Raw genomic sequence first — 12,532 nt, 5'->3', positions numbered from 1 at the left:
AAAAGGGCATGTGTCCTGTCTGCCCTACCTAGGGCCTGATTCCGAGTTTGGCAGTGCAGCACCAAATCCACCCCGCTGCCAAACTCGTGGTCAGGTCGCCCACCAGATTACGATTATTTCTCATGTCTGGCGGGCTTTTTTTTAAGGTTCCCACGGCGGTGCCCTGAAAATGAGCACCGCAGTTTCTGCATGTCATGGACTGTATAGTCCATGCTGTGCACAAACTGGGGTGCATGCACACTGGTGGGCACATGTTGGGTCCCCTGTGTGCACCCCATTGTGCAGAGAGACTAGGGAGCCCTTTAGGGCCCCCTGTTTCCTCGCTGCCACCATTTTCATGGAGGAGGAACTGCCATGAAAGCTGTGGCGGAGAGGATACTCGTAATATTCTTGGCTGGACCGTGGCGGTCCGAAGAAGCATATTGCGGCCTCCTGCAACAACGCCGGAGAACAGCAGTTCTCTGGCAGCCGTGGCAGGGCAATGGTGTTCAGACCTCCTTAATATTAACAGGTCAGTCAGAAGACCGCCACGTGCCGCGCCCCTACCGCCAGACTCGTAACTAGACCCTTAGAGTGTATATAACTTCTATGCATGCTAAATAGGGCAGGTAGGGGGCATCTACCAATTTCTGATCTTTAATATTTAAGACAGTTATTTGGCATAAGCCCTTAATCACCTGTGTGATCAACTGGTAAGCAAATTGCTTTTGTACAACTGATGTCATTCTATGCTCAGTTTAATGCATCCTCCTCAGTGATGTTTTATTGGAGAGTCCTCATTTGTCATATTGCATAGCAATTTTAAGTTTTCTGGATAGTTTTCATAATGTTATGTGTTGTAATTAACTGTTAGTAGTGTTTTACATTTCACACACAGCTTTGAAGAAAATGAATGAGGAAAATATATTTTTGATTGTTTCCTATCATTAATTCTATTTCAAAGGCTGGCTTTATTTCTCTCCACAAAACCTTTGGGCTGATACCTCTGTATGTTATTCAACTCTTGTTTTAAAATTTTGAGTTAATCTACTTAAATATTTCCTGCGTCTATTTGACATCTTAAACTCCAACTCTTTGAATTTTATTTTGGTTCTTGCAGGTCGCAAACACACTATGACATAATATCCTATGTGATAAGAAGTTTAGACATCTTCCATTGCACACAACATTAATCTATCATTACGTCTATTTAAATACCCTACACTTATGTTATATTCTCAATGTGAAATAAAAGAATTATTCATAAGCCATTAACTAGAACTTAGAATTGGCTAATTTTGTATCTTTATTAGTTAAAAAAAGATTTTAAAAATTGGAAATATTATAATACAATAAATATGTAAACTTATATTCATGTATTACTATACATTTTTACATTTTCAAAGAAAGCCAGTTTTACACTACCATATGCATAGTAGCAGCTCTTCTAATACTGAGTCCATTGCAGTAATGTCAATTGTGGCATTAGGCTTTCAGCCAGGACTGACGACTCTGCAAGGAGAGGTAATGGAACAATATATACATGACTGTTTCTTCTCCAACACCAGAGACAAGTAACCCTTTCATGCCCCAAGATATCCCCAAGGATTCCTCACATCCAATCCAGGTAAATGTCCAAAGAAGTACTACTTTAGACTCTTGCCCTATGTTGGGTATGAAGAGAGCCTGGGTTAGTTTCTAGAAAGAGGGTTATTTTAATCATTGCCTTCTCTATAAAAAATGGTGGAATTAATATTAAATGCCAAACATCAAACTGCTCTAAATACTAAAAAGAAGACTCATTGAAAAACAGTAAGTTTGTGGCTCTGCCTTGTGCCTATCATGTCACACACCTAGTAGTTAATAATGTGTGTTTTAAAACACATCTGGTACAGCTGATTGGTCAAAAAAGGCTTAATCATAAAAGACTGTTTAGGAGGCTCCATTCCAAAAGATATTTTATAAATGGATCTAAGCAGTGCATTCTACATATATTTTGCACATCTGTCATTACAAAATAGATTTTACAGACACACCTCTACTTATCACCGTTTATGAACATGAAATTCAACCTACATGTAGGCAAGAATTTTCCCCGGATCTGAACATACATTTCCCTCTATATTTTCCCTTGAATTTCTCCAAAGATTCTGCTCACTATGAAATGTTCACTATTTTCCTTATCATGAAATAACTATAATATGGATCGTCTTGAATTTCTCTTAATTCTGCACATGAATTTATCATAATTTTACTCACCAATTTGTAATAATTCTCCTTGCTACAAAGTTCCCACAACTCTGCGCAACATAAATAAGTTATGCTCACCATGAATTTACCGCAGTTCTGTTTACACTGCTACTCACCAATTACTGACAATAAGTAGTACTCAACATATACTTTCAATGTTTTTCATAGCATGCCTTCTGTATTTTTCATGTGTTGTTATTTTCTATTGAATATGATTGATTGATACTTTATTCGATATTGTCATATCATAAAAGTACATTAATTCATAAAACATTGAAGCTAAAAATTTACATTCCATGTTAAAAGTGCTAAAAATACTATATACATTTAAAAACATGATACATAACCAGATTACATGACAATACTAAATATATCAATATTAAAAATATTGTTAATTAATAACCGTATCTAGAGGGTCTAAGGATTAATGGCATTACATATCCTCATGCGAATAAGCCAAGCACTTGATAGGTATTTTGCCACACCACAAACAATAAAAAGGGGAGATGTGTTAGTTGTAATAATGCGGAGGGCAACCCGGAAATCTCTAACCCCCAGCTCCCTACAAACTGGTCTCAGACATCTATGTCTTGCCCTCTTATAAGCTTTACAGCCAAACAGGAAGTGTGGCAGGGATTCTGTTTTGCAGGGGCAACAAGGGCATGCACCGTTAGGGGCCCTTGAGCCTTTCCAACCTTTAGTGAAATAGTTAAGTGGTAAAATTCCATACCTCATCTTTAGAAAGATCACTCTGTCTCTAGGTGTTCTGATGAGATCTAAAAAAGGTTCCAGCTTCCTAATTGGTTTGTGTTCTATGAACTGCATGGTTAAAGTACCCCAGCTTGGGTTCCTCTGTTCTTCTGCCTCCACCCACTCCCAATAGATTTTCTTTATTACTTGTTTTGGGGGTGGGGACTGGGAAATCCAGGATTCAAACAAACCCAACTTCAACACCATCTGTTTCAGTTTGTTTACCCAATGTATTTTACCACCGGTGTTCAGTGTAATCAGTTCATCCAACACCAGGGCATAGTTTGCTAGCTCTGGGGTCCTCCTTAGGCGCACCCAGAACAGCAACGGGCGCAAATGAACTACATCTGAGATGAGGCCGGTAAGGCAACTAATTCCCTTATACATTTATTCTCTGCTCTGGCCAAGACCTGGACATTTTCTCCACCCCATACTTCTGCCCCATATGTCGCAGAAGGCAGTGCCCTTCCTTCATACACAGCAAGAGCCGGGGCGATAGGTCTACTAACTGATAATCGCTGGCTCCTCATGATGGCACCTGAGACTCTCTTAAGGTTTAGCAACATCTTGGCTATGTGGGAATCGCACCTCATTTTACAATTAATCCTGGTTCCCAGATAGTCAAATTCCTCCACCACCTCAAGTGGAGATCCATTAAGGGTAATCTGGGGTTTCCTTTCCTGTTTAGGGGGGGGTAACACCATCAACTTTGTTTTAGTCGTGTTGATGGCGAGTCCAGGTTCATAGCAAAACAGGCTGAATTTATCCAATAATTTTTGCAGGCCCGTTGGAGTTTTAGCCAACAGTAGGGTATCGTCCGCGAAGAGGAGGGTAGGTGTTTTCTCCCCGGCCAGGACTGGGGCATCGGCACTGTCCTCCCTCAAATGGTCTACAACCCCATTAACAAAGAGAGAGAACAGTGTCGGGGCCATCACACAGCCCTGCCGTACACCCCTATTCACGGACACCCTCCCTGTTAGCTGCCCCTGGCTCCCCCACCTAATCCTAGCATAACTGTCCTCGTGGAGCTTAACTATCAGCTGCAGAAGATAGCATGGGAACCCCATGTCCATTAAGACCCTCCAGAGTTTTTCGCGGGGAACTAGGTCAAACGCACTTTTAAGGTCTACAAAGGCCAGGTAGAGTTTTCCCTTCATAACGGTGACTGTTTTCCAATAGATTGCCCAGAATCTGAAGACCTGATCCATTGTCCCCACATTTTTGCGAAATCCTGCCTGGAAGTGGGAGAGTATATTCCCCTCCTCTATCCAACTGTCTATTCTATTCACAATCACCCGGCCAACTACTTTCTGCAGAGCATCGATTAAACTAATCAGCCTGTAGTTGGCTGGGTCCTCCCTATGACCTATCTTGTAAATTGTAACTACTTTTGCTCCCTTCCAGGAGTCGGGGACAGGGTGGCCACCAAGGATTAAGTTTATCAATGGGGCAATAAAGTTAGACCACAACTTGGGTTCATGTAAATACAAATCACCTGGTATCCCATCCTGGCCAGCCGCTTTTGCAGGAGTTATATTCCTTATAGCTACAGCTACTTCCTGGGCTGTGAAGGGCTCAGTGGATATAGTCCCGTTGTTGCTGGGATAGGTTTGTCCCCACCAAGATGGAGCCACTTCTTCCTCACAATAATACAGATTAGAAAAGTGTGTATGCCATTGTAGTTCAGTTATATGATTGTCAAGAGGATCCGCTCCTTTTCTATCTAACTTATTTATCATGTTCCAGAATAGTATTGCATTTTTTGAGTTTGCTGCCACCTTTAGTTCCTGCCAGTATTCCTCCTCCCAATCCCTCTTGGCCTTTTGTATGCAGGTATTATATTCCCTTCTAGCCAGCCGTACAGCTGCACTATCTTTCCCCTTAATCACAATTCCTATTTCCCTTCTCTTCTCCCTACATTGTGCCGTATACCAGGGGGTAGTAGGTTGTGGGAGGTGTTTTCTTGTTAAGCCTCCGCTGCCTTTAACTACAAAGAAGGATCCAATTTCCCTCACTAAGGTATTATAAGAATCTTCAAGGCTAAAATTATTATTGTCATTATAGGGGGCCATAATTTCAGAGACAAATACCCTGGTTTGTGATTCCACCAATCCTCTAATAGCAAGCAGACTATCTTCTTGACCCAGTATTTTGTTCCACTTAAGCTTGCGGTTACCATCAGACGGGATTAGTTCTTTTGTTATCATTAATGGTATCTCAGCTAGATCCCTCTCCCTCCCCCATTTTATTTCCATACATAGTGGATTATGGTCGCTGTCCTGTGACTGTACAACTTCCATATCAACTAATCTACTCCAGGAACTAGTATCAAGCAAAATATAATCAATACGGGAGGGACAACTGAGTTTATTATAAGTCATTGCCCCATTTGGGTCAGATAATGTTCTCCCGTTCAAAGCACGTAGATTATATTCTACTGTTAGGGCATTTAATTGGATCACTCTCGGGGTCCATTTTTTTATTGGGGCTAGGGTCAGCGGCGGGATAGACTTTTATACAATCATCCTCATTCATACACATGATGTCATCTGTGGCCAATGGTTCGTAAGTACAGTTAAAATCTCCCCCGATGACAATACTAGATAGTGGGCGGATACCTGCCAACGCTCCCTCAAGCAGAGCTATGGTGGAGGACGTTTGGCCTCCCGGAGTCCCACGTGCATACACATTAAACAGCTCGAAAGATTTATAACCCTTGGCAGAAATATACAATGTATCATGTGATAGCCATGGGTGAGGGGTGATAGCCAAGTTGAGCGCTATTTTGATCCAAATATGTAGGCCCTCAGAAGGCCGACCCCGCCCTGTACTAATGGCTGGGATAAAGTAAGTTGTATATGCACATTTATATTGAGGAGATGTACTCCATGTTTCTTGGAACATACAGATGTCAAATCCCTCTATAAATTCATTCCATTCTGACTTGGACATATTTTTTAAAAAGGAACACAACGTCGCTGGGGGTGTTTCGCTGCAACGAGGGATGTGGATGGACGCCGGTCGTTTTATCAGGAACGACCTGCTGTAATACAGTGCCCATATCCCAATCCCATGGACTAATAGGACCTCCAGTCCTCCGCTAAATCTATAGATCACTCAGTAGTTGACCTAAGAAAGGTATACGATTAAGGTGGCAAGACCGTGCTCACCATTCAGGAACATTTGATAAACACTGCCATCTTCGCCTATTGGCATGTTTTCAGTCCAAATATCTTAAATTCGACATTGCTACGAAATCACACACATCAGGAGTAAAAGTAGCTGGGAAGGCAATCCTTGGACTCCAGTTCCCTTTACATTATCCTGCCTTCATAAGCGACGTATTATAAGACTTAAAGCCCTGAAGAAGTCCCGGCTTGGGACGAAACGCGTCGGCTGTTTTTGTTTCACTGCGAATTGAAAATTAAAGATTAAAAGAAGACTAACAACATTCCTTCATGTTATTTTTCTTTATTGTGCTCAAATACTTTTTGCACTTATTATCTTATTTGTTGTGGTGCACCTTTGCGGTTGTTTTTTTATATTTTTTAAAAGCCCTGCTATGTTCCAAGAAATCATCCTAATAATTCCTGTGTTTGGGTTTACCTTGTTGATGATTGCATCTAAGGCTTTTTCTCCTTTATCTTTAGTAGGGGGCTTATCTGCTATCTGTACTATCCCACGACTTCCTTCCCTGGGTGACAAGGTTGCCTCATTATTACCTATCCTAGCATTTTCCCCCGAACATTTGATATTACAACAGGTTGGATTAGCTGGAGTATCCCTTATAGCCCAACTACACAGTCAGTCAATTCCTTCCATCCCTATTGAATATGAAAAAATACTATGATTGCTTTCTGCACATTTTACAGATTTTTATTCAATAGGGTTCCATAGTCACCTCTCCCTAATTTTTGTTATGCATGAGTCTGGAGCAGCTTTAAATGGACAGCCGCTGATTTGGGGATGCACTAACTAGTGAATTTCTGTGGGGTTATAAATTGGCAATGCCCTAGCATCACCTAAGCAGACAGGTGGATTATTCTGAAGATTGAAGTGATGCCCCACCAGCAGAGAACCATGTGATAAACTCAGAGATATGAAAATAACAAGGCTCTGTGCATCCTCTTAATACTTCCCCACCGGTTCTTCTATGAGGAAAGTGGCCTATCAACTAATCAGTATGATCAAGAAAATTATAGTCTCTTTCAGACCTGGGAGGCAGCCTGGCAGCCCATTGGTTCAGCGCCACAAATAGTGATCCCGGCCAGGTCAGTGGAAATCATTTTGGTGAAAGTGCTCCTTTTATTGGAGGAAGAGCATTTTGATCAAATCAAACGTGTTGCCATGAATCAAGCAGTACTTCAACCTCTAAGTAAGATAGGGGAACTACGAGGTTGGGGAGTAATTTATGGTGGGTGTTTTGTGTGGCCAAATTTTAAATTCAGTTTGAAATTATTCCTATAAGAGGTCCGTCAACTTAATCGCACCACAACTGACCAACCCATTTGGATCTATTCACAAATGTAACTTTATATTTTGGTTAATCTACATGTGTAAAGTTACTCTTACAGTTTGTAGTAACTTTGCTACTTTAAACTATTCACCATTTCTGAGTGCAAAGTTACTACAAACTGTAGAATTACATGTCCCTGTCCTCTAAAACAGGGGGAACATTTTGAAAAATTTCAAATATGACAAAAAAAGTCACATCAGTAGCAACTTTACAACCGTATTTTACGGTCTGCACACTTGGTGTAAACCTCCACAATTGAGATGGAGATCTTCCAATGGTAAAGTATAGGGACATTTTAAAAAGTGTATTAAAGGCTAAAGAAAATGGAAAAGAATGTTAATGTTAAAGGTAAATACATTTTATATGTGTGTTTTAAATGTAGAACACTTTTTTTAAAAAATAATTCAACACGAGTAACTTAATTTTGAATTAAATATTTAATTAATTGAAAGTATATTAAATTAAATGACAATTATTTTTTAAAGATGTCTTTTTTTAAATCCCACCTAAAGTAAAATGCGTATATTTGTGTATTATGTATTAAGTTACTAAACGTTTGATATAGAATTAATTTTAATTATTTTAGATTAAAAATATTATTCAGCTACTTTATAATAAAATATTTTTTAAAAGTATAAATAAATTCGTTTATAGTCAAATAATTTCCTATGGGTTTCTATTTTAAGTCCCTGTCTTCATTACTTTCTACGGGAGGGTATTGAAGTAACAGTAGGTGGCCATGTGTCTTGCTGAACTGAGATGGAGTGTACTATTGTAGTACTACTAAAGTACTACAAAATGCAGTTCATGGATAGGGCCTACAGTGTTGCTCTAAAATAAGCCCCTTTCTTGTTGTTCAAAGCTGCCTGTACAAGATACCTGTTGTGCATTAAATTGCACCATGGATCATGTCCTAGATTCCAGTGATAAGGCTAGTTGTGAATATACATTTCGAGCTTGAACAGGGTATCCACACAACAAATAACACTTGACTTTTACATGACCCAGTTCAAAATTAGAATCATCATCTGGATTTCTCTTCTCATAATTCATTAGGATTGGGACGCAACACCAGAATTAAAATGCAATTTTAGGAGTGCTGACTGCTTGTTTAAGTAGTCCTACTGTCACAGCAAGAACATAAGGCAGCATGCCACCATGGATTGACCATTTTGGTTTCCCTTTCAAAAAACTGGACTCAAGCTTTGATTCAGTGGCTCAATTGAAACGTTCTGGACTAAACGTGTTTGTTACTTGCAATCCCAGGGCTGGGAACACGGTCTAATGATATATACAGATTTACGTTTTTCACCCTATCCTCAGTTTATTAAGGCTGCCAGATGTATGTCCTCTAGCTTAAGGGCCCTACAAAATATATTCACTCAGAACACTTTCTTAACCCCTCATTCTGATTAGTTTATGAATCATATATTGGGTGTAAATGGTGTTTGCACCCAACATCCCATTAGGTGTAGTGCAAATTTATCACACACGCAGGTTTTCCCCCAAACAAATTCCTTCAGGCTTTGGAGGACTTTGCAAGGAGGAAAAAGGTATGAAATAGGAAAAATGTGCAAAGTTGGGGGTACCTCGAAAACTCAAAACTGTGTGGTAATTTGGCCCGAAAATAGGGCCACAAGGCGTGGCAACAAATTTACTTTTCTTAAAGGGAGTCTTGTTGAACATTTGTGTATTGTGTTTTACTGCAGTCCTTACTCTCTGCTTACCCAGAATCTGGTTACATGCCCCACTCCAAAGTAGCTTCCTGAATTAAGTGGCATGACCTCAACTGTTGGCTTATCTACGCAACCCTGCCGCTGGCATTGTGAAACATATTTTTCCTGCTAATCATAGAATTCATGTTGCGAATTTTAACCACTATTGCCACTGCCTGGATCAAATAAAAAACTCTTTCACTAATTTATTCAGTAATGTCTTAGAACATGCCATAATCAACAGAAATAAATGTTATTTAAATATGTGAAATATATTGTTACATATTTCATTCGTCATCTGTTTTACCCACCTATAGAAGCAATTTCTGTTTTAGGAATCACATTCTGCAATCTAGTGTGTTTTCCATTTGCCTTACTTTCCATTGCCTGTCCACTCCTTCATCTTGGAAGCCCACCCCCAGCCCATGCACCTGATGTTGTGCTTACAAATCTCATAGTACATTCTCTTTCCTTGCACTATTCCCATTGACCATCCCCCGATTGCGCGCCTCATCTCCACTTGTCCACCTGCTCACTTCTAGTGTCTGTTCTCTGCCACTGGTATTGCTGATGTTGTTTGTGCACCTCGTTGTCCACCCAACACCTTGTGAGGCTGCCCTTCTCCCACCCATGCTTCTGGAGTTGAGTATGCACCCCACTGCCCACCCACTTGCTTGTGATACAACACCTCTCCTTTATATACCACTGGAGTCGTGTCTGCACAACTGTTGTCTATCTGCTGGCTTGTGAGGCCACTCACAAGCGCATCTAACTCAAAGTGTTGCTTGAACTGTCCACCAGCCCCTTGTGATGCTGCCCATTCCCTCGTTATAGCCTGGTAGTTCTGCCAGCACTTCTTCCTGTCAACCCTTCATTCCTCATCCTTCTGCTGGGCACTCATTCTTCTCTTGCATGTTTCCCATCCCAATCCATGCTTGTTACTGTGTCCCTGGTAATCCATCTTCTTAACAATGACCCCCTCCTAAAATGGAATTGTGCAACTGAATCATATGTGTGTGGCCTCTGGCCAACCTCAATTTCCTGGTCAGTGGAGCCTGACCACGCTGAACATTTAGTAGTCATTTCCTACTTAAATGCTCTTCTAAGTACAACTCACTTCAAGGGCATTCTTCAGCTAAAGGTTCTGGAGTATAAGTTGATCCCTTTTAGAGAATTCCTCATACAGGCCTGCTAGTGGCCTGTATGGACTGTGGTCTGAGACTGTCTGTTTCTCCAATCTCACTAGCCAAGGCAAGATGATTAACCAGCTATTCAACCTCACACCATTTTAGCACCAAAGTCATTACAATGTCCTACTCACCCACCATACATATCTATGCATTTAAACACATTCTCTACTCTTTCGATTTGCACTTAGTCCCCTATGAGGTAGTGGCTTGTTCACTTACACTCTTTATGCTTGAATGATATACAACACCATGCACCTATCAATGAACCACCACAGCAGTGGTCACAGCAGTGGTGGCTCCTCCGCTAAGGCGGAGGAGCGCCGCGCCACTGCTTTCGGCAGTGGAAATAAAGGAAAATAAAATGAAAATAACTGATTGTTAATAACATTGTATTTGTTCCTGCTGAGGTCTGGCGGGCAGGGCGGGTCTGCTCTTCTCCTGGAGCAGGGTAGGAGTAGTAGCACCCTCCTAAGTGCACAATGACTGTTTGACCGACCCTTTCGGGCCGATGAAATAGTCATGCACACTTTGCATGTTCTCCATGGAGGCTGCACACAGCCTGCGTTGAGAACATACCCAGGCCCCCATTCCCTGGCTGAGCGCCAAACCATGGCGCTCAGACCAATCACAACGCTGTATTACAGTGTTGGACATTCATTTTTGCTTTTTTTGAAAAACCCAATATCGCTTTGGGATTTTGTTTTTAAAAAAAGCACTTGTTACAAGTTTGACATGGGGTCATCACATCAGTCAAACTTTTAACACATTGATGGGGCCGAACATGATGGCAGTTCCTGCCAATGACAAGGGATCTCAGCAGGGCAGGTAGAGATCTCTAAATGCAGACTCGACTACAGAAACGCCCTCTACGCAGGAGCCCCGACTAAGCTCATCAAACGACTACAACGCATCCAAAACGCCTCAGCACGACTGATCCTCGACGTACCACTACACGGCCACATCACCCCCCACTTGAGAAACCTGCACTGGCTCCCCGTCAACAAGAGGATATCCTGAAGCTCCTTATCCACGCACACAAAGCACTCCACAAAACCGGCCCAGCCTACCTCAACAGATGGCTCTCCTTCTACATCCCCAACTGCCAGCTACGCTCCGCTGACCTCTCACTCACCGCCGTCCCACGCATCCGAGGAACAACCACCGGCGGGCGATCCTTCTCCCACCTTGCCGCCAAGACATGCAACACCCTCCCGCTGAGCCTACGACAGACCCAAGACCTGCTGACCTTCAGGAGAATATTCAAGACCTGGCTGTTCAATCAGTAGCGCTCCCCCCGCCCCCCCTCTTCCCAGTGTCTTGAAACCCTTGCGGGTATGTAGTGCGCTTCACAAATGATTGATTGATTGACGACGAGTACTCCATCAAGGCAATGGAGTATTTTACGCTGTCACCCTGACGATATACAAACTGTACTCCGCAATTAAAATCAGGCCAAAAGTAGCTATTCAGTCCTTATGAATAACTCAAAGATAAACTCCACTAATATTTTTATTGGAACTGAGTTTTTCTTTACATTCGCTCTAAATTGTTTCTTAGTGGACCTCACAAACATCTTCTTTGGAACTGAATAACTTTCAGCTTTCATATAAGGAAAATGGCCTGTGGCGTGAATCCCTGCTCATTGTTGGCATCCCATAGCCCTGGGGCAGTAGGCAAAATGTGAGACCGTAAAGTACTACATGCTCTGCTCACAGTCATCAACTGATCCTGGCACCAATTGCTATCTTGCTCATTTGGCATAAATGTGCTGCTGGAGGCCGCATCCCAGCCTTTGAATAGTTGTATAGGCTCTCCTCAAGTCGCCAATTTAATTAAGGTCACGACCTACCAGGATTATGATCTTTTAGTATAGCCAATTAAAGTGCTACATTGGCTTAATGCAGGGGTCCCCTACCTTATGTTTAAAAAGAGCTACTTATGTTAAACGAAAATTATCGCATGCTACTAATAATATTAGAGCTGTAATAGTGACCACGTCAAACAAGATTACCTTAGTGATCATCACGCACACAATTACCAGCAGTGATCACGTCAGTGCATCAGAGAGGTTGTGAGCATTAATGTAACAAAAACCTTCGTCAATGTGGAATGCGTAAGTAATACATGCCAGC

General features: G+C 41.6%; 1 protein-coding gene across 3 annotated transcripts in view; it reads right to left on the bottom strand.

The window, feature by feature from the left end:
- Positions 1-12,532, bottom strand: part of PRR35 (proline rich 35) — a 196,659-nt gene that overhangs the window by 133,411 nt on the left and 50,716 nt on the right. Inside the window, exon 3 of one of the 3 annotated variants that reach the window (XM_078663058.1) lies at positions 1,405-1,491. The exons of the other annotated variants lie outside the window; for them this stretch is intronic. The gene's annotated coding sequence lies outside the window, so the exon portion shown is untranslated. The remainder of the gene's footprint in view (positions 1-1,404; positions 1,492-12,532) is intronic. 3 annotated transcript variants of the gene reach the window in all.

The sequence above is a fragment of the Lissotriton helveticus genome, chromosome 10, assembly GCF_964261635.1.
Source record: "Lissotriton helveticus chromosome 10, aLisHel1.1, whole genome shotgun sequence".
NCBI lineage: Eukaryota > Metazoa > Chordata > Amphibia > Caudata > Salamandridae > Lissotriton > Lissotriton helveticus.
Note: the sequence above shows the minus strand (reverse complement) of the source record. Positions and strands in the feature narration are given on the sequence as shown.